Source organism: Saccopteryx leptura, chromosome 1 (assembly GCF_036850995.1).
Source record: "Saccopteryx leptura isolate mSacLep1 chromosome 1, mSacLep1_pri_phased_curated, whole genome shotgun sequence".
Classification (NCBI taxonomy): domain Eukaryota; kingdom Metazoa; phylum Chordata; class Mammalia; order Chiroptera; family Emballonuridae; genus Saccopteryx; species Saccopteryx leptura.
In genome coordinates this window covers 139375299-139402342 of record NC_089503.1, presented here as the reverse complement: position 1 = coordinate 139402342, position 27044 = coordinate 139375299, and the positions used below count along the sequence as shown (strand labels likewise).

At 42.6% G+C, this 27044-nt stretch overlaps 1 protein-coding gene across 1 annotated transcript in view; it reads left to right on the top strand.

Annotated features, from left to right (window-relative positions):
• The window catches only part of SREK1IP1 (SREK1 interacting protein 1), a 471033-nt gene that overhangs the window by 68263 nt on the left and 375726 nt on the right, over positions 1 to 27044 (top strand). The window lies entirely within an intron of this gene.

Sequence of the window (27044 nt, the reverse complement as noted above, 5' to 3'; positions counted from 1 at the left end):
GCGTGAGCCCACATCGAACTGCACTGAATAGGTATGAAACTGGGAGAGTTTTCCTTTTATTTGGTGCAGATTTCACATTTCTATCATCTTTTGTTGCTTTCCTGTGACCGGTCAAAAGTGTACCATGACTTTATGGACACACTGTATTTCAGGCCCCTTGAGAGCTCCAAGGAATGTTCACTGTGTTCCTTTTAGGTGGCTCTTTTCCTGGCTTCCAGTGGATTCCTTACAGGAATGTACTGATCAGTACTCAGTGAACTCAGTGAGATGGCCCCTTCCCCCTCTCTTTGCTCCAGCTCTCTTCTTCTGGTATTCTGTCTTGCTATCTATAGCCACTGTGTCTTCCCTGGACTCTCAGTTCTGGAAACTCGGCAGGCAGCAAGTTGGGGCAATAATAAGGCTCACTCTACCTGTTTCTTTCTTGTGGGTCATTGTCCTGTGCCTTCTGATATCCATGTTCAAGACCTATCACTTCTGTATTTTGTGTATTTACTTATTTCTAGCGGGAGGGTAAATCTGGTCCCTGTTAAGCCATTTTAGCTGGATTTGCCAGGGGACTGGACCTGATGCATGCTACACAAGTAAGGTTCTCTCTCCTGGAATTGGGATTCTGCCTTGTGGGTGGGAAGCCACAGAAGGGAGTGCGTAAGAAAGAGGAAAAATGAAGGAAACCAAGAGGAGCAGAAAAGAAAGGTGGAAAGAATGCTGATGGCTTTGCAGTTCATGTTCAAGTCTTTCCTGAGACAATGGCATTCCTACCATTGGGTTTCTTGAGACATCCTTGACTTCTTAGAATGAAATCTTCTTTTTTGGTTAAATTGCATTGAAGTTTATATTCTACTACTTGTAACCAAAAGGTTCTAATTCATCCGGTGCTTATTTAGGCAAAGGTGATGGGAGAAGGTGGTTGGAAGGGGACAACTGATGCTCTTTATTCAATGGAGCATGTTCCCTTGGAAGGGGGAGAAACAGGCAGTACAGGCAACAAGCAACAAAGTGGGCTTTGCTTCCTTTTGTACAAGGGCAAAGGAAATTTTGAGATGAAAAGGAGGGAAGTCCTTCAGGACAATGGTATTGGTTGTCTCGGTAAAATAAACAAAAGTCTTCTGTAGAGCATGACAGCAAGGTGGAATATGAGTGCTTGAAGAGAAAGGAAAGGTTGAGAAGCATGGTTGGGTGACAAGCAGAGTGGAACTAAGGATTAGGTGCACAGTTCAGAGTCCAGTTATGGTTAGAAATCATAGCTTTCTTGGATGTGAGGGCGATCTGGCTGCGACATCTGTCACCCCATTGATCGCCAGGGTTGATTCGGCTGATCTGGCTGGCTAGGCGGGTGTCCCCTTCCTCCCTCACCGCTCCATGTGCGTCCCTCCCGAAGCTGCGCGCTTGGTCGAAGAGGACGACCTTCCCCACTAGAGGAGAGGACCGTTCTTCGGTCAAGGGTATACGAGTAGCTGCGCTCCCCTGCTAGAACCTCCAAACAAGTCTCAATAAATCATAGCTTTCTGGTGGAACCATCTTGTTTGTTCATGTGATTTCCTTTAACAATGACTGGTCAGTAGTCCAGGAACAGGGGCAGGGAACTGAATAGCAGGATTCATCAGGATGCTTTTCTGGGGCTGTGCTCTGGCCTGCTGCTGCTTCTGTAACCACAGCACACTCTTAGCCCTTTCCAAACTCCAAATACAAACTAAAACACAGAGAGAAAGGCAGGCCCACAGCTGCACAGCTGCTAGGCTCTACCACACTTCAAGTACCTGGAGGCCTCTGAAGTCTGAGCCAACAAAGGAGACGTTTACCACGTGAGGCTTAAGGTGAATGTCAAGACTGGCTTTCAAAAAGACCTGTTCAGAAGATGCATCGCACTTGCTTGACTTGTCTGCTGTGTAGTCTCCAGGTCTCCACCTCCGGGAAGGAGTGGTTCTGGCTGGGAGTGGAGGTGGGGCTGGACCAATACCAAAAAGATAACCATAAATTGCATCTTTTATTTTTGTGTGTCTCATTGGTTCTCAACAAAAGTGGTACTCTCTTTTAGGGAACACTTATGGAATATTTTGAAAATTGGATGACATTTTTTGTTGTCATGATGATTCAGATAGATGCCAAGGATGCTAAACATCCTGCCACATGTACAGAAAAATGAAGAACTGGCTGTGACTTTCAACTGTTCATTCATGTAGTTGAAAAATCTATTTATAATTATCTAAGCCTCACACCTATTCCTGTGTAACAAATAAATACAATGTAGTTCTTGAATTTTCCAGAAATGTAACTACTATTTAAATTGAGAGAAGATTATTCCTTGTTTTGTTTGGCACTTTTCCAGGAGTTTTTCACTCCTTTAGAAAATGATGTACCAATGGTAATGCCACTCAAGATGCTCTATTTGAGTCTCCAATTCTGCAAGCCACCTGTGTCTCCTGCATTTGTACTGTCACTCCATAGTGACCTGTAGCTGTTCGCATGCAGAGTATTGGTACAAATGTTGTCTTTTGGTATAATTGTGCTTGAGCAATTACAAATGGAAACACATATTTTATTGTAAATTACCTTCTGTTTATTTCTTCTTTATGTTACAGTAAAGTCATTATTTATCATCAGTATATTACTTTGCTAGAGCTGCATGACCACAGACTGGGAGGCTTAAAGAGCAGAGATTTATTTTCTCGCAGTAATGTAAGCTAGGAGTCTGAGATCAAGGTGTCCATGGGGTTGTTTTTTCTGAGGGCTTTGAAGGAAGAATCCACTCCAGGCCTTTCTTCTTGGCTTGGAGATGGTTTTCTTTTCCCTGTGTCTTCACACTGTCCTCCCTCTCTATGTGTTTGTATCCAAATTTCCTCTTCTCTTGAGGACAAGTCATAATGGTTCCGGGCCCACCCATATGACCTCATTTTAACTTAATTATCTCTGTAAAGATCCTATTTCCAAGTATAAACATATTCTAAAGTACTAGGGTGAGGACTTAATCATATGAATTTGAGGGGATACAGTTTATCCCATACAATTAAGTGTGCAGATCCATCATATTATAGATGAACTTTATTTCAAGATGCTAAAAGAAGAATTACAGAAATCTTTATTATAAAATCAACATTGAGTCTGATAGATTTGAGAACTGCTGATATCACTTAACCATTGGGACAGTGGCAAATCGTGCGTCTCACAGGTGACTGCAGCTCCTTACTCCTTATGACTAGCTCAACAGGGGTCACCCAAAACTTCAGTGATAAAACATATGGAGAGAAACCAAGAACAAAAAATATCTAGCTATTGGGTGAAAGCAAGGTAAAAATTCAAACAAAGCTGACATGGTGATAGAAGTAATGAGAAGGCCAGGTGAGTGCTTTGCTAAAAAGCCCTCAATAGATCTTTATCTCCAACCCTGCAATAATCAATGCTACCCTAATTCTGCAGACTCACTGCTGTCTCGATCATCTCTAGCATGCTCTTCTGCTCTGGTGAATCAGTCTTCCTCCTGCCCCAGAAACATCTTCATGTTGTGTTTTTCTATGCAGGAAATATCATAACTTCCTTCTTTCTCCCCAAATCCTTGCCAATTTTCAAAGCCCAGGACAGGATTTTCTTACCATGTGGCTCCCTGAAATTTCCCTGAAAGTGATTGAACTGAGTAACTACTAGGTAGAGGAGACTCTGAAAAGACACACACAAGGCCACCAGCAAACAGGGGTCATCAGGAAGCTGAAATTGTGGTTTACAAGCTATAAGGTAGCAGAATATATACATAAACCAAAAGGGGTGAAATGATTTGTAGGCAATAAAAGGAGGTGGGAAGCAGAGAGGAGAGTTACTGAATGATCATAAAGGTGGTGGTGGGTGGGGCATTAATGAGCTCTTGCTGCTGAGGGGTTAGTAACAAGCCCTGTCCCTACAGCTGTGTTTTCTTCAGGTGGCAGTCTCCAGGAGACCTGGGTATTCCTGGGTTCCAGTGAATGCCCCATGGTTGGAATGGAAGTCCTCCTTAATATATTCCACATGACAATTGTCATTTACTCTTTGGGAACACATAGCTAAGGTCAGAGAACCTCCAGATACACATTTCCAAATTTCCAAACCACATCATACTTATAATGGATATTTGTTGCTGCCTACTTGCATCCACCCCTCCCTTCCTCCTTTCTAATGTTACCCATATATTATCAATACTTTCTCCACACAGCCCCTGAGCTTCAGAAGGGGCTGCACCCCCCCCCAGCACCAGGGACAGCGCCTGACTGCTGAGTTGGAATCTTTAAGCATAGGCCCAAAGTATGTTGAATCTGGATGAGTTTTAAATTCTGCTTGAAATGCTACATGCTGTCTGGGCAAGCACGGGCCTGGGTGCGGCTGGCCATCAGCCATCGCAAAACCATGATAGGCTTCTGCCTTGGCATGAAGAGGATACTGCAGATACCAGGGCTGAGAGGCAGAAAGCACCTGAGTCCTTTTCCCACCCCACATCACTGGGTCAGCCAACCTGTGTGGCTTTGGCTACACATATCCCTTAACTGCCTTTATAATTTAAACCTCTGAGTTGGGTTTTCTGTTATAACTGGAAGTCTCCTAACAAACACCATGCCCCCTTTGACATTCCTTTTTGAATAAACTGTAGGAAGAAGAGGAATATTATACCATTTGGGCAGTTGGTGAGTACCCTGCTCTTGCCATAAGGTGGATTGAGGCCAAATCCTGTGCTATGAATTCCAGAACAGCTTCCACTGCAAATGGCTACAATGAACAGCAGTGTCTGCAATAAACCAAATATTAGATTAAAAACCATGTGGCTAATTTTATAGCTGGCACACAGAAGTCAGTGACAGCAGCCTTATTAGCCAGCAGGCTGTGGAGCCTCATTAACATGCACAGTGGCACAGGGTATGCCTGCAAAATCCAAATACACTGGGGGAGATCAGCCACATGATTTAGGAAGTTATTCAACATTCACTGTCTCTATTTCCATGTGTGGGCTTGAAATACCTGCTCACTGCCAGAGTAGAGCAGAGCGGCTCTCTTTTCCTTCCCACCAGAGCATCCCGACTACATACAGATAAGATGAATGCTAATGGTTACCATTTATTGACCATTCTTTATGTGCCAGGTGCTGTCATGAACACTTCACACATATTGTCTCATTTAATGCTCATGATGTACTTGGAAGTAGAAACTATGGATTTCCTCTTCAGAGATTAGGAAACTGAGGCACTGAGAGAGTCTGGTGGCTGGTAAGAGGCAGACTTGGAATTTAACCCCTGCCATGTGACTCTGGAGAGAATCAGAGAGAAAGACAGAGACAGACAATGACAGTCAGACAGGAAGAGAGAGAGATGAGAAGCATCAACTCATATAACTCATAGTTGCTGCACTTTAGTTACTCATTGACTGCTTTCTCATACATGCCTTGACTGGGGGGCTCCAGCTGAGCCAGTGACCCCTTGCTCAAGCCAGTGATCTTGGACTTCAGGCCAGTGACCTACAGGCTCAACCAGGAAACCATGGGGTCATGTCTATGATCCCATGCTCAAGCCAGCGATCCTATGCTCAAGCAGGCAACCTCGGTCAATGCTCTATCTACTGTGCCACCACCTGGTCAGGCAGTGGCTCTATTTTTTATACCCCTATATTACACACCATACTTCCATTTCTGCTCCTGGACCCCTCTAATAATTTTTGAAAGGATATTTGTCTTTATACTTTTAAATCATGTATCCTATTTCCCCATGTATAAGATGCACCCTTTTTTGAAAAATTTGGGGTCTAAAAACTGGATGCATCATATACAGTGGTTGTGGCATTTCAAATGCCATAGATGGAACTGAGAACGAGGCAATATATGAAGACAGTGATTCGTCATCAGACACAGATGAGGACAAGCTAATGGATGGGAGTTTTGACAGTGATGAGGAGTTGTATGAATTTTATGATGAATAAAACTTGAGTTCAATAACTTTACATAATATATATTTTTTTCAAATTTCAGGCCCCAAAATTAAGGTGCGTCTTACACATGGGAGCGTATTTTACCTGGGGAAATACGGTATTTTGTATGTGCGCATATACTGTTCATGTATATTTTATGTGTATAAAATTACATATTATTTACTTTTTATATTTATATTCTTTTTAAAAGAGAGTCCCCAGAATATCCCTTCCATTAAGAGACTGGGACCCACCCTGAGATCCTCAGCATCGGCTGCTAGTGGAGGAAGGGAACCTGGCCCAAGATGAGGCTCCCCACCTGAGGAAGCTGCAGGGTAGAAGCCACAGGCAAACTGAGAATTCAGTCTGATGTAGAAAGAAGTGTCAGATTTTATCCAAGACCTGAACGTCCCTGGTGGCTATTCTGGTCCATGAATAAGCTAAAAAGGCTCACGACTCATGGCCCCAATGAACACAGCTGATTCCACCCGTCTCCTTTGGGATGAGCTTCACTATCTAGACGTGGGAAGAGTTTGTACCCTCCTATGAGATCAAAGCTGAACAGTGCAGAGTTGGGGGACCCAGCCAGTGACAGTGAAGACAAACAGTAACTCCTTGATGAAGTGGAGACTGTCACCGACAAATGATACAAATGTTCCAATAAAGTTACATCACACATGTGACACTCATGACTTGAGCTGAGAGAGGGCCAGTTTTTAAGGGCCTTGATCTTCTCTTGGTCTCTGGGGTGGGGCAGAAATGAGACAAGGTTACTGTATCATAGCACAGCCAAGCAACTGATTTCTGACCCTCCTCTTTCCCTGGACACTTCAGGAGGTGAGAAGAGGGAAAAGAGTCTCTTCTTCATCTGAGGAGGCAGTTTGATTAGTGTTTCATTTGTCAGTCTATTATTTCCTAAACTTTAAAGGGTTTTTCTCACTGCAGTAACCTACACTTAGTCGTTATTAACCTACTTTTAATAGTCAGTGGTTAAGATGCCCTCTGCACTCCAACAAAGTGAAAAAGACTTATTCATTTAGCATTCACTATGAATCAGGTATTGTTATAAAGAGTAACTCACCTTCCCTCCTTTTTCCAGATTATAGGGACACTGGTTTGTGTTCTTGGGGTCTGGTATAAGGATGCAGAGACACTGAACTGATTGTGGCTGTTAAATACAGTGAGAATGGGTGGTCCAAAGCCAGTGAGTCCCATAGAGTGACAGAGGTGGAGTAGCCTAATACACCTAGATTTTTAGCTTTGGTCCACGGAACAAGTTGTCCCCAAGAACAAAATTGTTAGTCCATTAACCAAGGCTCAGTCTGATATGTGTGGCTGAAGAAACGAGTCTAAACCAGCAATTACTCAAAGATTCTGCCTCTTCTGTCTCTGCTAAATTATGTAGGTCTGGGAATCGTGGGCGGGAGATGGGCTCTGCTGTCTGAAAGTTTGGGTGCCTTGGGGAAGGAGGATTCTAACAGGAGAAATACTCTTGGTTTCTATACACTGGGACCTAAGGCTGCCCCTTGGCCAGCTCAGATTCTTCATGCCTCCTGGGGAACTTTCTTTTCTTGTTTTCTTACTGTCTAGCCTCCTAACTTTGGCTGTAATTTCAAGTGCTGCTACCAATATTTAAATGAGGATAGGGTCAAGTTTATTGCTGGGCCCCTGCACCAGTACTGGCTACAGCAACGGCAGTGACAGCAACAGCTTTGTGGAGGTGACAAGGGTGTGCTCAGTGGAAGCAAAGGGCCATTGTTGCAGCATAGGTGGACTTGGAAGGTTCCAGAGCTTTTGTAGGCAGTAGAGATCTCTGAGTTGATGAAGACCAAGAGAGCTTATTTACAAAAATTAGCTACCCCTCTGAATTCACCTATAAATAAATGCATGTAATTAGAAGCTGGAAAGTTACTGGAAGTGCTGAGATAGTGGGTGAAGCTGAAGCAAAGAAATGATTTTAATTACTACATAGATGACATCACTTTTACTTCTAAAGTGGTGCAACCTGGGAAAACACAGGCTGAGTAATTTTCAAGCCTGAAACACTTTTTTTTTTTTTTTTTTTTTTTTTTCATTTTTTCCGAAGCTGGAAACCGGGAGGCAGTCAGACAGACTCCCGCATGCGCCTGACCGGGATCCACCTGGCACGCCCACCAGGGGGCGATATTCTGCCCCTCTGAGGCGTCGCTCTGTTGCATCCAGAGCCATTCTAGTGCCTGAGGCAGAGGCCACAGAGCCATCCCCAGCGCCCGGGCCATCTTTGCTCCAATGGAGCCTCGGCTGCAGGAGGGGAAGAGAGAGAGACAGAGAGGAAGGAGAGGGGGAGGGGGTGGAGAAGCAGATGGGCGCCTCTCCTGTGTGCCCTGGCCGGGAATCGAACCCAGGACTCCTGCACGCCAGGCCGACGCTCTACCGCTGAGCCAACCGGCCAGGGCCAAGCCTGCAACACTTTTAATGACTACCAACTTTGAGCTTTGACAGGCAATAGATGACATTTTCTCTTTCTTTTCTTTCTTTCTTTCTTTTTTTTAACACCATACCTATATAGGGTTTTCTGGTAGTAGAGTTATCTAGAAAAAATTGTTACTAAGTTCTATGATTAATTGATTTCATAAATTTTTGAAAATTTGACCACCTTTTCCTATATTTTGCTAGGAAAAAAACCCACCTAAGAATGCTTAAATTTTTTGTTTGTTTAGAAAAATCAAATGCTTATCCATGTACTATATTACTTATGTCATGGCAATATTTGTTATATTATATTATTATAACTGATCTAAATTTACTTTACAACACTCAGGTGAAAATCATTTCTTAAAAGCAAATAAAGTCTGATGCAAACACTGGTGTACCTGATGGGAAATTTAATCTCAGTTATATATTAGAAAGCCTTTGCTATTCCTCTAGCAGTGCAAATAACCCAGAGAGATTATGCAGTTTCAAACACTTTGTAAGTATCATGAATGCGATGGTAGGAACAGTCTGCCCCACATACAGGCAATAAAGAGGTGCCTTTTTGGAGGTAATTAAATACAATAATAATGCTGATGAAAAAGTTGCTCTGCGCTTTTTATTATCACCACACACTGGCAGTTTTAAACAGTGATAGCTACTCCATTAAGAAAAACAAATTGTATGGGTATAACTATTAAACAATTGCTGCTGAGTGCTAATGATATATTAAACCACAAGTTATCAGTTTGTCTTCTTTGTCCTTTGAAAAATATTTTATTCTATTGATACATGGACTTCAGTGAGAAGAACCATCCGTGATTCAGTTCTTCCCCGTCCCTCACCCCCGCCTCTGCCATGAATCCATCTGTCTTGCACTTTTTTTTTTTTTTTTTTTTTTTTTATTTTTCCGAAGCTGGAAACGGGGAGAGACAGTCAGACTCCCGCATGCGCCCTACCGGGATCCACCCGGCACGCCCACCAGGGGCGACGCTCTGCCCACCAGGGGGCGATGCTCTGCCCCTCCGGGGCGTCGCTCTGCCGCGACCAGAGCCACTCTAGCGCCTGGGGCAGAGGCCAAGGAGCCATCCCCAGCGCCCGGGCCATTTCTGCTCCAATGGAGCCTTGGCTGCAGGAGGGGAAGAGAGAGACAGAGAGGAAGGAGGGGGGGGGGCAGGGTGGAGAAGCAAATGGGCGCTTCTCCTATGTGCCCTGGCCGGGAATAGAACCCGGGACTTCTGCACACCAGGCCGACGCTCTACCGCTGAGCCAACCGGCCAGGGCTGTCTTGCACATTTTTTAGCTATAAATTCCTAAAGATCAGGAATCATTTGAGTAAAGTCTTGTGCGCTACACATTCTTGCATCTAAACAGTATATTCATTTCAAAAAAGGTAAGGATAACATGCTCATTATACAGATGAAAATATAGAACTTCAGTTACTTCAGTTCTCCTACTTACGACAACTTATCATTTTTATTTGTTTCAAATTTAATGCAGTGAATTAGAATGCAAATTGCAGCTGATAATATTTTTGTTTGATTAGTGCTTTTTAGTCTCTAAATGATTTTTTAAATATTTTTTTTCTTGTGGGAGAGACAAAGAGAGTCAGAAAGAGGGACAGATAGGGACAGACAGACAGGAAGGGAGAGAGATGAGAAGCATCAATTCTTCGTTGTGGCGCCTTATTGTTCAATGATTGTTTTCTCATATGTGCCTTGACTGGAGGCTACAACAGAGTGAGTGACTTCTTGCTCAAGCCAGCAACCTTGGGGTTATGTCTATGATCCCACGCTCAGGCCGGTGACCCCATACTCAAGCTGGCGAGCCTGTGCTCAAGCCGGATGAACCTGCAATCAAGCTGGAAACCTCAGGGTTTTGAACCTGGGTCCTCAGCATCCCAGGCCGATGCTCTATCCACTGCACCACTGCCTGGTCAAGTGAGACATTATATTTTATTTTATTAACTCTTTTAAAACTAAGAAATGAATCAAGAACATATCATGTGATTAATTCTTTAAAAATTTGGTTGATGGAGTTAAGGATGTCCAAAAAATGATGTGCTCCTGATGTCAAATGTGCTAGCTGTGCCCCACTCTGGTGTTCAGTCCATTATAGGTATCACTGTTCTGGACAGCAGGGTCTTTTTGAAGGTGGCAGGTCTCCCAGCCACAGTCACTGGAGCAGTCTGTGACTCCCAGGCGTTCACGTACTACCCATCAATAAAATAGCCTCTTTCTGCCTTGCTGTAGGCAATGTGGGGGCCGTTGGTAACTGTCATTCACTCCTTATTCTGGTGTTGGTTCAGGCCACCTCCCTTCCTTCCACTCTCAGGACAAAATTCTTATAACTCAGTCTTCATGCAGAGAAAGCTCAACTTTCTTTTTAGTATGTGTTATTAAAAGTAGATAAGTCAGGATGGGGATAGGGAATTTGGAGTAATATATCTCATAGTTTTGTCTTGAGACTGGAGAAACATGAAACCCAGTTAAATCTTCTCATGGGTTATCATGTCATACTAGTCAAGAGTACCATGGGACCTCATTGAAGCAGAAATTGTGTGGGTACTACCAATTTCAAGAAATAAAAACGATTGCATTTGTAGTATTCTCAAGTAACACGCTTAGAAGTAGTATATTTCACTGTGTCATTGAGTTTGTTAATTATAATTTGGCTTCATTTTTTTGTGGGACATGGCAGTGTTCATCACTGATTATATTACTGTTCTTGTCAGCGTATCATGTTACTGTATGTAACGTGGGTGATGGAGTTGCTCTGAGGATGACAAAAAAGGTCCCATATTTCTGTGATAGGATTCGGCAATTAAACCATGAAGTATTATTGAGCACTCAGTTGCGCATAAGGTTCTGCAAGGTGCTCCACTCACCCCAGAATTGTTGAGGATTCTGTCTCAGGATGTTCTCACCAAAGCCCTCTGTTTTACTTTTCAACACTGTGGCTATTTAAAACAGGTGGTTGGTTTTCTTTGTGTATAGGGAAAACAAGTTACTAATCCTCAGTGGTTATCCATGATCTGCTGCACTCAGCAAGAGAAGAAAAACTTCCTTTAATGATAGGACTGGGAGTCCTGGGTGGATTTCCCAAAGAATCAAGGTATGTCCTTGGGGTCTGACTCCTAATTGATCATTACAACCAAATCATGCCCCCTACTGATGATACCACCCATTCCTAAACCATTGTCTGGTCTTCTCTGCAGCCTCTGTGTCATCTCCTGGTTAGCGCATAATAAGCTCTGATGAAACATTAGTTCTCTTCTTCTGCCTTTCCTTTTCCCCTTCACTGAATGAATGAATGAATGAATGAACAAATGACTTAACTCTTCTCTGCTGCATGCCTGTTTTCTCTGTTTCATGGCCACACAGCTGAACACGCCAACACATAGCCCCTGAAGTTTTATATTTTACAACCAGGTATACTGAGAGTACCTCAGTTCTTCCTATCACAAAATCAAGTTCCTGGGAGGGTGAAAGGTCCACCTTTTGTCTGGAATGACATGGCTGTGGGTATGGGGTAGGGAGTAAGGAACAATTTCTTCAAAGGAGATTTTGGGCACAAATTCCCATAGGTTTTTATCACTCCTTAGACCTCTCTTCTTCATAATCTTGACTCTGCCCCAGATGTGTCCTGTCCTAGATTTGATGCAAGTGCCCCCGTCACCATCTTGGGTCTTATTAGCTCACCACCTCTCCACCAGTGGCATTGGCAGCCCAGGCACGAGGGCACTCTCCTCCCCGTTTCCCCAGCTGAGCTCCCCACTTCTCCACTCAGCTTCTGTAGCAATAACAGAGGGCAATTTGCTTCTAACCTTTTCTTCCTACTCCAGCTGTAATGAACTCTTTGTAGTCCAGTGCCTTTCTGATTCTACCAGCCCTTGTTAGAAACTAATAAAGACCCTGCGGCAGCTCAGGGACTTGATCCTGCAACTGCCAGTTAAAACCCTAAATCCATTTCTCTACAGAGACCGTTTTTGTCAGAGCTGAAATAATGCTTGGGTGCCGTACCTCTTATCTCTGGTGCATTTTGTATAAAAAAGCAGGCTTTTTATAGGCTGACAGGAGAGCCTGACTATATTAAATGTCAACTCTGAAATGTTTGTTCCTGTTGACTCAATTGTTGCCTTAGAAATAAATTTTTCTGGGGGAACAAAACCCACTTGTAAATTAGAAACCCTCTCATACGTCATATATAGTCTTGAACATGCACTCTAGCCTATGCCTAAAGGACAGAGTAGGCCTCCATGTTCAGAACAAAGGTTCAAAATAAGGACATCAAAGCAAGGCACAAATGCCTAACCTGTGGTGGCGCAGTGGGTAAAGCAGTGAGTGACCTGGAATGCTGAGGTCACTGGTTTGAAACCTGGGCTTGCCTGGTCAAGGCACATATGGGAGCTGATGCTTCCTGTTCTCCCCCGAACCCCACCCTCTCTCTCCTCTCTAAAGTGATTATTTTTAAAAGCAAAGCACAAAGAGAATATAGCATCATACCTCAGGATTTGTAAAGAGGCATGGACACTGGAACTTGGTGTGTAAGGGAGGAAAGGATTGCAGTTGAAAGGGGGACCGAGGGCCAGAGCCTGGTATTAGACCCTTCTAGCCAGGCAGGGCACACACTGGGGTGGGACCCAGGAAGGAGCTGGGGAGGGTTATTGTTAGTCATGGACCAGGAGAATATAGGACACCCCCAAAAGGTGGAGGACTCAGTGGTCTTGATGCTGGGGCAGGTGATAATAGCTAGAATGTATAATTGTCATTATCAAACAGGATCTCAAGAATGAAGCAGGATCTCCAACTAGGAACAGCGAGAAGCCTGGTCCTTGGAACTAAAACATTTCAAGAGGGAAAAGGAGAGTGTTGGCGGGAAGAGCTGCCTACTGGGCACCGGAGCTCCATTATTAGAATGAGGCATCAGGGGAGGGTGGTGAGCAAACTGGGGCATCAGAGAGAAGCGCAAATACTAGTAGTGCTGAATCTCCACATTTTCAGCCCATCCTGCACCTGCACTTTAAATGGTCCCCTGAGGACAAGAAAAGATTGGTAGGTTTTCTTTATTCCTAGTACACTGTCAACACCCAAGCACAAGGCATCCTGCTTGCCTTTCTGTTGCTTAGTAACAGCCACGTCCTTGATTACCAGAGTTGTCAGTTTCCTGTAGCTATCTACTCTGACCCTGGGTACAGGGGGCTCTGAGGAAGAAGGCAAAGGCCTGCTCGTTCAATCCAATCCAAGCATGTGCACTCTCAGTACAAGCTCAGAGAGCGCGCAAGAGCAGCAACATGGATTTTATGCTGAACCCCAAAATGGACAAGAGTGAGGGGACGGAGGAAGAAAACCCTAATGATTCTGTAAGTCCTGCAATGATCAGAAATGGAGAGAGGGAGAGAGAGAAAAGTAAACAAAGAAAATGCCACACAAAGTTACTGTATTTTCAATATTGGAAGATATGATTTAAACATATATTAAAACAAAATTTCTTCATCATTCTCTATCTACTATGGAGCATAATTAATTCTGTCAAACACTAAGAAAAGCAAGTACTTTGTCATTCAAATACTTCCTCAAACTTCCCAGATTAAAATGGTCATAAAAGTTTCTCAGGAATGGCAGAAATTGCCTGCTAACATCTTAAGTGGTTGGGAACTTCTGATCTCTGAGAGGTAGAACAAGAACCATGTCAGCAATGAGATGCTATAATGCCACAGACAGTTTTGAAAGGTCAAAAGTAGAAATCTGAAGGCTCTATTCCCACCTGAAAGATCATCAGATGGAAAACAGTGATCAAGTTTGAATCTGGAGACACTGTGCTTAGGAAAGTGAAGCCAGTGAGTGGAGTGGAGTCTCTGTGTCTATCCCAAGTCCTTAAACTATGTATCCTCAGTCATAGTCTGATGAAAAACACACCTATGAGGATTTCTTCTTTTTAAAGCAGGGATGTCGAATCCTCTTTTATTATTAGGTATTGTTGACCCTCCCACCCAAATCAACATTCTCAAACAAATAAAAAATGTACATAGTTATTTTGGTTTTTGTGGACTTTTTAAATATCATTTTTGTTTAAACAGGAATTTTTACAATTTCACTCTCATCACTTATTTATTAATGAGGTATACTTAAAAAGAGAAATCTTGACCCTGGTAGGTTAATTCAACCAGGTGTATGGATGTCCTGGGTTCAATTCCCAGTCAGGGCACACAGAAGGAGTCACCCCTCCCCCTTTTCTGTTTCTCTCTCTCTTTTCCCCTTCCACAGCCATAGCTCATTGATTCGAGCATTTCACCCCAGGCGCTGAGGATGGCTCCTTGGCACCTCCGCTTCAGGCACTAAAAATAGCTCAGTTTCAAGCATGGTCCCAGATGGGCAGAGCATCAGCCCCAGACAGGGTTACCAGATCTCAGTCAGGGAGTCTGTCTCAGTATCTCCCCTCCTCTCACTTAAAATAAATAAATAAATAAATAGATAAATAAATAAATAAGAGAAATCTTTCAGGTAATATTATGGCTAGTGCTGGTAAAAGTTGTAGTAAAAGAGAGGAAAGAGGAGGAGAAAGGGAGAGGGAGGGAAGAAGTTTCGGAAAAGACATGAGAGAGGGTGAGGAACAAGGACTAAGGGGCAGATGTCACCCTGCTCTCACATCCTTATCATCAAAGCCACAGATAAATGTCTGAGATAATTATTATTATCATCACACCTCAAAGTTTTATTTCCTTCTTGCAGTAGAAAGTATTGACTTTTTTTAACTTCAAAGTTTATTTTCTTAAGAAATTTCTAACTCCCCCCCACCAGAGATCATCTAAGAATGTAATCAGTTTAAGCCCTGGCCGGTTGGCTCAGCGGTAGAGCGTTGGCCTAGCGTGCGGAGGACCCGGGTTTGATTCCCGGCCAGGGCACACGGGAGAAGCGCCCATTTGCTTCTCCACCCCTCCACCGCGCTTTCCTCTCTGTCTCTCTCTTCCCCTCCCGCAGCCAAGGCTCCATTGGAGCAAAGATGGCCTGGGCACTGGGGATGGCTCTGTGGCCTTTGCCTCAGGCGCTAGAGTGGCTCTGGTTGCAACATGGCAACGCCCAGGATGGGCAGAGCATCGCCCCCTGGTGGGCAGAGCTTCGCCCCTGGTGGGCGTGCCGGGTGGATCCCGGTCGGGCACATGCGGGAGTCTGTCTGACTGTCTCTCCCTGTTTCCAGCTTCAGAAAAATGAAAAAAACAAAAAAAAAAAGAATGTAATCAGTTTATATTAAAATATTAGAACAGTTGGTCCATTTACATAGCTATCAGTGCAAAAGTTTTTGCCCTCTCCCTTTAAAAATTTAGAAAGTGGCCCTGGCCGGTTGGCTCAGCGGTAGAGCGTCAGCCTGGCATGCGGGGGACCCGGGTTCGATTCCCGGTCAGGGCACATAGGAGAAGCGCCCATTTGCTTCTCCACCTCCCCCTCCTTCCTCTCTGTCTCTCTCTTCCCCTCCCGCAGCCAAGGCTCCATTGGAGCAAAGATGGCCCGGGCGCTGGGGATGGCTCCTTGGCCTCTGCCCCAGGCGCTAGAGTGGCTCTGGATCTCCGCAGAGCAATGCCCCGGAGGGGCAGAGCTTCGCCCCTGGTGGGCGTGCCAGGTGGATCCCGGTCGGGCGCATGCGGGAGTCTGACTGTCTCTCCCCGTTTCCAGCTTCAGAAAAATACAAAAAAAAAAAAAAAAAAAAAATTTTAGAAAGTCAACCAAACAATGCCAACTAAAATATTATATTTGAGTATTTTCTTTTAAATAAATCTTTCCTCTTTATCAAAGTAATACATATGGATAGTTAAAAATTCAAATAGTATTAAAAGGATTATTACAGAAAATAGTATCTTCTAATGGGTTTTTTCCCCGTCTGCCTCCCTAATACAATCTTACTTCCTGGAGGCAGTCACTTACAATTGACTTAGCTGTTAATTTTGCTACTTTTTGATACTTTTCTTCATGTTTTAAAATGATAGGGTTGTTATTTATCAATTACCCATTTTAGACATTTTCTATCAATATACTTTATGGTATAGATGATTTAGCTTTTTTCGTATATAGTCCTTCATTCTTCTCCTCCCTATATACTTATATCACCTTATTTAGTCTGCTTTAACATTGTAATAATACTATTACATATAATAATATTATAATTAATAATAATTATTGTAATTATTTACTACTGAGGCAAATCATCTAATATAATTATGCTTCTTTCTTCCTTTACAATATTTTGTTCTCCTTGAAGTTCTTTTGTCTCTTATTGTATGTCTCTTGCATTCTCTGCAAATACCAAATTTGTGTGTGCACACGTGTGCATGTGTGTGTGTACGTGTGTGTCTCTTAGTCTTTCTCTTTCATTTAGAACATTCTTTCAATGTCTAGTGACATTTGACTGTTCACATTGAAATGTGAAGTACTAGAAATCTGAAGTGAAGCTCTGAGTTGCGTGGACTTGCTAAATTTGTATTAGGAAACCATTAATTATAATTTGTGGAAGTCTCTTTTATGTGGGACATTCAGTTTTTCTAGAAAGAAGTTCACAAATTTTGTGTGTGTGAGAGATTCTGGCTGCTGGTATTCTGGGGAGTGGATTGGGTGAAGGAGGCTTTGTATCCCACCATTCAGGGTGCAGATTGTCACTCATTTGCCCTGTTTTTAAAGCCATATTTCTCCTATGTGGGCTGGGAACATGAATTGTGTATCACCTGCGTCAGGCTCCTGGGTACCTGTGCCTCTAGCGAGTGGCAGTGTGGTCTGGGGGAGAGTGTCTCCCTCACCTCCAGTTGGTAGCCCCTCTGCAAACCCTCGGCTATTGCTTCTCTAGCTTCCCCAATCCTCCACACACCTTCCATTGAAATGCCCATGTCTCATTGTGAGTCTTACATAAGGTATTAATTATGAGTGAAAAACACAATCTAAAACCATGGAAATATACATGTTAAATCAGTGAAAGGTATCTCAATAAAACTGTAAAAAATTATCCTCACATTAAAACAGTGTGCAAACAAGTGAACACTACTTTTCTAATGAAATAAACTGTGTAGTTCTATGTGTGTATGTAATTAAAATTTCCTTTTGATATTGGAGATGAAAAATAGACAATGAAAAAGCTACAGAGACATTCAACTTGGTAGCAATAAATAAATAATGTAAATAATAAAAACTTTTGAATTTGAACTTCCTAATTGTTATGTAGAATGTATGAAAATCTGAGAATGAAATGGACAGCAATGAAGATAATTCTCTGTAAACATTACATTTTCTATAGAAGTGGCTCTCATAGTAATAATTCCCAAAGAAGTTAAGGATCAAAACAAAACAAAAAAACCACCCCAAAATAGAAAAACATAAAAGGCAACTTCTGCAACACATGGTGTTTGTGGTATACATATGCACTACAAATAAAAGACATTTACATTCCTGATTTAATAAATGGTGGCTTTATATAACAATAGAAAACACACTGTAATAAGAAACCATGCATATAATAACATAAGAAATGAAATATTGGATGTAATAATAATTGTAAGCTGAGAAACACGATTTGAATAACATTCATCTCTCATAAATGTATGATTAAAATAAAGTTTAGAAAAGTTGCCTGACTAGGCAGTGGCGCAGTGGATAGAGTGTTGGACTGGGATGAGGAAGGATCCAGGTTTGAGACCCCGAGGTTGCCGGCTTGAGTGAGGGCTTATCTGGTTTGAGCAAAGCTCACGAGCTCAAGCAAGGGATCACTCGGTCTGCTGAAGGCCCACAGTCAAGGCACATATGAGAAAGCAATCAATGAAGAACTAAGGTGTCGCAATGAAAAACTGATGATTGATGCTTCTCATCTCTCTTCGTTCCTTTCTGTCTGTTTGTCCCTATAAAAAAGTTTAGAAAAGCCTTCTATTGCATCCTAAAACCAGAAAATCAGTAACAGGGACTTATTAAATCCTTAACGACATTAATCAGGAGAACAGAGGACCCAAAAAGATAAATAGCTAAAGAATATTAAAGTAAGAGAAACTCATACATCTTAATGAACAAAACCACAGGATTTCATTTGTGAAATAATAACCTAATGCATGTATTATACATTAAGGACTTCTTTACTGGTAAAGGCTAATTGTAGGTAATGAAGACAGAAAAGGTTAATCTTACAGTTTTTAGAATAGGCAGATGGAAACCTCTGTTGTTCTTATCTTTGCTCTTTCAGAAGTAATGGCTCTCCCTCCTTCCAGAATACATGAAGCATATCATTTTGATACAAGGCCGATTAGGTTCCCCAATCAAACTACTCACTGCTCTTTTAGTTCTGAGGAAATGGAGAGCTATGTCAGTTTCTGTGGCTGCTGTAACAAATTGCCACAAATTGGGCATCTTAATTCACAGTTTATTCTCTCGTAGCAGGCTGAGTTCAAGGTATCAGCAGACCAAATATTAAAACAAGAGATGCCTCTAGTGTTCTTATCATTTAGGAAATTGTAAGAATTTTAAGAGCTCTGTGCCAGGAACTGGGGCAGAGACAAATATATATGTTTTCTGTTATTTTACACATACCAAAATAAGTGTCACATCTAAAGGCATTTCGTTGGTAGATTCCCTCTTCTGGGGAGGTCAGTCCTTTTCTATTAATCTTCAACTGATTAAATGAGGCCCACCGCCATTATGCAGGACAGTTTTACTCAGTCTACTGATTTGAATGTTGATCTCATTTTAAAAAACACCCCCACAAAACATCCAGAATAGCCTGACCAGGCGGTGGTGCAGTGGATAGAGCATCAGACTGGGATGCAAAAGGACCCAGGTTCGAGACCCCAAGGTTGCTAGCTTGAGTGCGGGCTCATCTGGTTTGAGCAAAAGCTCACCAGCTTGGACCCAAGGTCACTGGCTTGAGCAAGGTGTTACTCGGTCTGCTGGAGGCCCGCGGTCAGGGCATATATGAGAAAGCAATCAATGAACAACTAAGGTGTCGCAAAGTGCAACGAAAAACTAATAATTGATGCTTCTCATCTCTCCGTTCCTGTCTGTCTGTCCCTGTCTATTCCTCTCTCTGACTCTCTCTCTGTCTCTTTTAAAAAAAAAAAAAGAAAGAAAGAAAAAATAATAAAACCTAAAAAAAAAACCACAAAAAAATAACCATCCAGAATAATGTTTGGCCAAATAGCTGGGTACTTTGGTCTAGCTAAATTGACACTTAAAATTAACCATCACAGTGATCTTGGCTTTAAAGCTCCTGGATGTTGGTCTGGAGACTGTGGGACCTGCTTTGCAATCTGGGAGTCCTAATAATTTTGATTCTTTCCCCCTTTCTTTTCGCAGACATTGGACCAGAATCATGGTCCAAAAACTCTCCCTGCTCATTCCTGCTTCTTTCTCTTGTGTCTCTCCAAGGTGCCGCACTGCCCCTCCCTGCCCCTTTATCTGTTATACTCTTGACTGCCTCAGTGTGCTTGCTGGAGGACTTCCTGTGACAGCCATCAGAGAAGACTTCCAGAATAAACACTTGCAGGACTCTTTTTCTTTTCTTTTTCTTTTTCATCCTTCATTCCCCTTACTGGCTCAGAAAGTTGATAACCTAATTGATCAGCTCTGACATTTGACATTTTCTGGGGCCATTTTTGGTTGGTGAGTAAGGTCACTTGATGTCATGGATTGGTGCTTATGGGTAACATGTCTTCTTTGTGCTCTATTCTGGATCCACGCCACTGGCAGTCCAGAGGGTCACAACCTGTTTCCCTGGGGAAGCTGGGAAGAAGCTGGCTGTCCTTCCTGCTCTCTCTCCTCTCCTTGCATCCCGGCCCCAGGTCAAGGCCTCTGTCACAGCCGAGGGGACCTGGGGGAGCATGGCGGGGACAGCAATGAAGGGACTTCTCTCCTCACCGTTGTGGCCATAGTCTAACTTTAGCTTTGTGAGGAGAGGATGGATAAAACAGCAAAGGTGACAGAACTGGGGGAGAGGAGGAGTCTCACTTAGGCCCCCTTTACGAAGCCACGCACCTTGCTTCAGCTCTTACCAGAATGATCTCGTAAGTTAAAATGGGCTTACCGGTCCTTAAACATTTTTGAGAAAATGGTTTTATAATGACATTTTTTCTTAATCGTTTATTTATATAACAAGATTTTCCCTCAATGAAAATAGTTGCTGTAAGATTTTGAACTCCTGATAATATTGAGGAAGTTACTTGATTATTCATTTAACATCCTATGTTGAGCACCAAATCTGGTACTGAGAAAACAAAGTTGAACAAAGTATTGTCTTTATCCTTAAGAAGGTCTTAATCTTGGGGGAATGCCAGGTCAGCAAACACTAGCGCGCTCTAATAGAGACATGTACGCCGTGGGGTTGGGGGTTGGGTGTTCCAGCCTAGCTGGGTGGTAGAAGGCGGATGAGTCAGTGTCTGAGAGAAGCAATCCCTTAGGTTGGACCTAGAAAAAGGAGCGGGAGCCTGCAAGGTAAATGAGGGGGAGCATTCAGGAAGAAGGGCCCGTTTTCTTGGTGTGGACTCTGACAGATATTGGTATGTGCAGGAAGCAGAAAGTAACTTGTAAAAGGGACCAGGTAATAAAGCACCTCACAAGTCACCTAATATGGCAGCCTCCCCTTTTTTGCATTTATAAAAGCTAGCAGATGATAGTAGCAATGCCATATATAATTTACAGGTCTATTGTATATTTAATTTATGGATCTTGTAAAGGAATTACATCCTCCATTGTTTTTTATTGGTCTTTTGATTGCTGAGAACATTAACTGTTTTTTTGTTTTTTAAAGGAAATTAACTTTCTTACAAGAATGCCTTTCACTGAGGCAATTTCCATGAGACATTGTCCATAGAAATGAGGGTAGCATGAACCAGAGACCAGAAGAGGCTGATTAAGTGAACTTCATACTGTACATATGATTTCAGAACAGAAAGCGAACACAGTAAGACCTCAGACACATAAGAATGTTGAGTATTATTTAGAAAAAAGTCTCATATTCATAGTTCAACTTTGATAGTTTATATAAATTCAGAGAAACTAAAGAGTATATATTTCTAAAAAGTAAAAATGATTATCATGGCACATGACACATCAATTCACATGCCAGCCTCTGACCTTCGGCTCCTTCATTCATTCTTTCACTGTTCATTCAACAAGCATTTATCAAACACTAACAATGTGCCAGTCACAGCTTGTAGCCCAAGATAGGAAAGGGAGAAATAAAGGAATGAATAAGAAAAAATGAATAGGGATTGTCTTCTACTTGTGCAAACACATGAAGCTAAAGTAATGTAGAGCTCCATAGAAAATCTGGTCTTTGGCTTGAGAGGCCCATGTCTTTTTTGCATGAGTTTCTGTTACATTGAAACTGATTTTTTCTTAATATTAGTGCTTGAACTATATTTCTTAATATTAGTGCTGTGGTTAAAGCTGTAAAACTTTCTACTATGAGTTCATATTGACTAGAGCAACATCTGTAGTATCTTCTGCAGCCTGTTCCCAAGTATATGGTACCATCTACCTTTGAAAATATACTTTTATCTGAAACTGTGTATGGTTGGCTTTTATAAAAAGTCTACTAAAACGTTTTGCTAGAACAACAACAACAACAAAAAGCCAAACTTCATGCAATATCCAATTAACATTGTTACTGTGGATAATTGGTATTGTATAGATGTGGCCTTGAATCAGCCTTTGCCAAGACAGAAGTACCTTGTGACTTTAAAAGCAAAGTGCCCCTAGAAACTTCTGATGAAGAGTTTGACGGTTAGACTAGTGAGATTTGCAATCCTAAAATAAATTTTGCTGAAGAGTAATATATACAAGTGTGCTAACTGAAAAATGACTCCTAAAGATTTGGATCCCTGTATACCCAATTTCAGGAGAATTGAATGAGCTTAAAGTAAAAGAAATGAAATTTAAACAAAAGTTTATATGTGACACATTCTAGCTAAACTCGTAAGAATGTGTGCATTTTTTTCACTGCCAATGTGGCATCAGAATCACCTTGTCTTTAATAATCACCAGTCTCTTATCCCTTATGAAATAGCTGTTCTTACTTCATTACATGACTACACAACAAAATGTATTGCAGATATGTCTGATTATGGGATAGAATAATGTCATTTTTAGCAATCTAACTTAGGTGTATTGACTTCAATATTTGGTTTTCTTTTTTCCTTAAATTCAAGTGAGACTTTAGCCCTGGCCGGTTGGCTCAGTGGTAGAGCGTCGGCCTGGCGTGCAGAAGTCCCAGGTTCGATTCCTGGCCAGGGCACACAGGAGAACCGCCCATCTGCTTCTCCACCCCTCCCCCTCTCCTTCCTCTCTGTCTCTCACTTCCCCTCCCGCAGCCGAGGCTCCATTGGAGCAAAGATGGCCCGGGCGCTGGGGATGGCTTCTTGGCCTCTGCCCCAGGCGCTAGAGTGGCTCTGGTCGCAACAGAGCGACGCCCCGGAGGGGCAGAGCATCGCCCCCTGGTGGGCGTGCTGGGTGGATCCCGGTCGGGCGCATGCGGGAGTCTGTCTGACTGTCTCTCCCCGTTTCCAGCTTCAGAAAAAAAATACAAAAAAAAAAAAAAAATTCAAGTGAGACTTTTTAATAAAAGCATTTATCTTAGTAAGTCAGAAAATTACCAACAAGAATAGCCAATTTAAGTATCCACATTTTCATATGGTGTCCTGGTTATTTATTATTGCACAACAGACCTTTTCAAGGCTGTTTTAGCAGCCTAGGCAATAATGACTTACCTCACAGTATCAGTGGGTCAGAATCTCGATGCAGAGTAGCCAGGTGCCTCTGCGTTGGAGTCTCTGGAAAGGCCACAGTCAAAGTCTCAGTCAGGAACCATATAAGGCTCTCTGGTGCTTCCAAGTTTGCTCAGCATGGTTGTTGAGGGGCTTTATTGGCTGTTGGATGAACACATTTGTCTTTGACATATTAGCTTCTGACAACATGGCAACTAGCTTTCCCCAGAATGAGAGGAGAGAGAGAGAGAGAGAGAGGGAGAGAGCAACACTTTTTTTGTAACCTAACCTCAGAAGTGACATCCTATCACTTTTTCACCTTTTATCCTGCATCCGCTGGGAAAAGGAGAGGGAATAGAGAATGAGATAATGATCAATCACAACTAGATGATGAAACTTCCATAAAAATACTCAAAACCTAGGGTCAGAGAGCTTCCAGGTTGGTGAGCACATGAAGGTTCTGGACTGATGCACCTGGAGAGGGTCTGGGAGCCCACCCCCCACACACACACACCTTGTCCTGTGTGTTTCTTCATCTGGCTGTTCATCTATATCCTTTGTTATATTATTTAAAACAGATCTGTAAATGTGTTTCCCTGAGTTCTGTGAGCATTCTAGTCAATTATCGAACCCAAGGAGGGGTGGTGGGAATCCCAATTTATGGCTGATTGGTCAAAAGCATAGGTGACAGCCTGGGACTTGCAATTGGCATCTGAAGTGGGGGCAGTTGAGGGGACTGAGCTCTCATGGGACGTGCACTAACTCTAGACAGATAATGTCAGCATTTAATTGAATTATAGAACATCTGCTGGTGTCGCAGAGAATTTCGTGATGTGTGGAAAATCTCCACACCTGTGTCAGAGAAATTGTAAAGAAAAACATAGGAATACTTTTCCTAGACAGAGTCATCAGGTCCAGCCCATGCTCAGGGAGAGGAAACTATACAGGGTATAAATACCTGGGGGCAGGGTCACTCAGGACATTTTAAAGGTTGCCAACCATGTATTGTAAAGTCAGTCAGCTTTACTATTCACATTTTCAAATGGTGAGAAAAGACTGCACCATATCATGATTGTGATAATGGTTCTTAAAATTGCGTTTTATGTCCAACAGCACTGATAAACACTTCTGCCAGAGCCCTAGCTCTGGGGAGAGAGGGTGTTAGCTTTCAGGGTAATGGAATGGTGAATCCTATGCTATTTCACATCTGTCCTCTTCTCTCTGCCCTTGTCATGTTTATTTTTATTTTTATTTTTTTTCTGAAGCTGGAAATGGGGAGGCAGTCAGACAGACTCCCGCATGCACCCGACTGGGATCCACCTGGCACGCCCACCAGGGGTCGATGCTCTGCCCATCCACGGCATCGCTCTGTTGCGACCAGAGCCACTCTAGTGCCTGGGGCAGAGGCCAAGGAGCCATCCCCAGTGCCCGGGCCATCTTTTTTTTTTTTTTTTTTTTTTTATAGTTTTATTTTTTTAATGGGGTGACATCAATAAATCAGGATACATATATTCAAAGATAACAAGTCCAGGTTATCTTGTCGTTCAATTATGTTGCATACCCACCACCCAAAGTCAGATTGTCCTCTGTCACCTTCTATCTTGTTTTCTTTGTGCCCCTCCCCACCCCCTATCCCTCTCCCATTCCCCCCTCCCCACCCCGTAACCACCACACTCTTATAAATGTCTCTTAGTTTCACTATTATGTCCCACCTACGTATGGAATAATACAGTTCCTGGTTTTTTCTGATTTACTTATTTCGCTTCGTATCATGTTATCAAGATCCCACCATTTTGCTGTAAATGTTCCGATGTCATCATTTCTTATGGCTGAGTAGTATTCCATAGTGTATATGTGCCACATCTTCTTTATCCAGTCATCTATTGATGGGCTTTTTGGTTGTTTCCATGTCCTGGCCACTGTGAACAATGCTGCAATAAACATGGGGCTGCATGTGTCTTTACGTATCAATGTTTCTGAGTTTTTGGGATATATACCCAGTAGAGGGATTGCTGGGTCATAAGGTAGTTCTATTTTCAGTTTTTTGAGGAACCACCATACTTTCTTCCATAATGGTTGTACTACTTTACATTCCCACCAACAGTGTATGAGGGTTCCTTTTTCTCCACAGCCTCTCCAACATTTGCTGTTACCTGACTTGCTAATAACAGCTAATCGAACAGGTGTGAGGTGGTATCTCATTGCTGTTTTGATTTGCATTTCTCTAATAGCTAAAGAAGATGAGCATCTTTTCATATATCTGTTGGCCATTTGTATTTCTTCCTGGGAGAAGTGTCTATTCATATCCTCTTCCCATTTTTTTATTGGATTGTTTGTTTGTTTGTTGTTGAGTTTTATGAGTTCTTTGTATATTTTGGATATTAGGCCCTTATCTGAGCTGTCGTTTGAAAAAATCATTTCCCATTTAGTTGGCTTTCTGTTTATTTTGTTATCAGTTTCTCTTGCTGAGCAAAAACTTCTTAGTCTGATGTAGTCCCATTCATTAATTTTTGCCTTCACTTCTCTTGCCGGGCCATCTTTTTGCTCCAATGGAGCCTCGGCTGCGGGAGGAGAAGAGAGAGACAGAGAGGAAGGAGAGGGGGAGGAGTGGAGAAGCAGATGGGCACCTCTCCTGTGTGCCCTGGCCGGGAATCGAACCCGGGACTTCTGCATGCCAGGCCGACGCTCTACCACTGAGCCAACTGGCCAGGGCCTTAATTTTTTTATTTATTTAATTTTTATTTACAGAAACAGAGAGTCAGAGAGAGGGACAGATAGGGACAGACAGACAGGAACGGAGAGAGATAAGAAGCATCAATTATTAGTTTTTTGTTGTGACACTTTAGTTGTTCATTGATTGCTTTCTCATATGTGCCTTGACCATGGGGCTACAGCAAACCGTGTAACCCCTTGCTCGAGCCAGTGACCTTGGGTCCAAGCTGGTGAGCTTCGCTCAAACCAGATGAGCCTGCGTTCAAGCTGGTGACCTCAGGGTCTTGAACCTGGGTTCTCCGCATCCCAATCCAATGCACTATGCACTGTGCCCTTGTCATGTTTATATGCTGCCACATCACTCACCTTAGCTTGGCCATGTGACCTGCTCTGACCAATGAGCCATGGGGTGAAGGAACCCTGCACGAGTTCTGAGTGGAAACCGTAAGAAGCAGTGTGTGTTCCCACTTAGCCTCTGGTACTCCTGCCTGCCAGAATGAAGACACCAGAGTGAGAGACCCAGTCACAGACCACAGCCGGAGCCAGGCCTCAGCCAGCAGAGCCACCGCCAACCTGCACTCATATGTGCTGTTGTAAGTTTTGAAAGTCTGGAGATATTAATGATGCAGCAAAAGTTGACTGATGCAGCTGGAGACAGCAGGGATAGAACAAACTTCCCAAAGAGTGTCTATTTCTGTCAGTATTCAGTTTCCAAACCCACTGAGATCAATTGACTCCAGAGCATATACTTACTGTGTTTCAAAAGCATTTTATCCCCAAGCCCTGCTTTGGAAAAATTCTCAGTGCCTTCAGTAGTTTTTAGCACAAAAGGATTTTTTAAAGACCATTGATGTCAACCAAGTCTGTTTAAAACTTGACAAATGTATAGTTTTTTAAAATTTCAGATATCATATTTTACCTCTGTCCAACTTTTCAATTTGGTTTACTTTGTAATTGAGATAATTGCCACTGAATTGAAATAGAGGAATAAGAAATTTCTAAAATGAAATAGTGGGCTGACTATTATTAACGCAGTAGGATAGCTGCTTAGATAGTGATGTGATTGTGCCGTCAATACCCATTAGCATAGAGGAAAGAGCCTGAGAGAGATTTAGTAAACAACATGTTCCCTCTCAACATCTCTGGGAACACTGGTATAAATTCAGCAATTCTATTTATTATCTGAGAAAAAAGAAACTTAGAACAATGTAGGAGACACAATAGGGTTTTTTATAAATATTTGTTT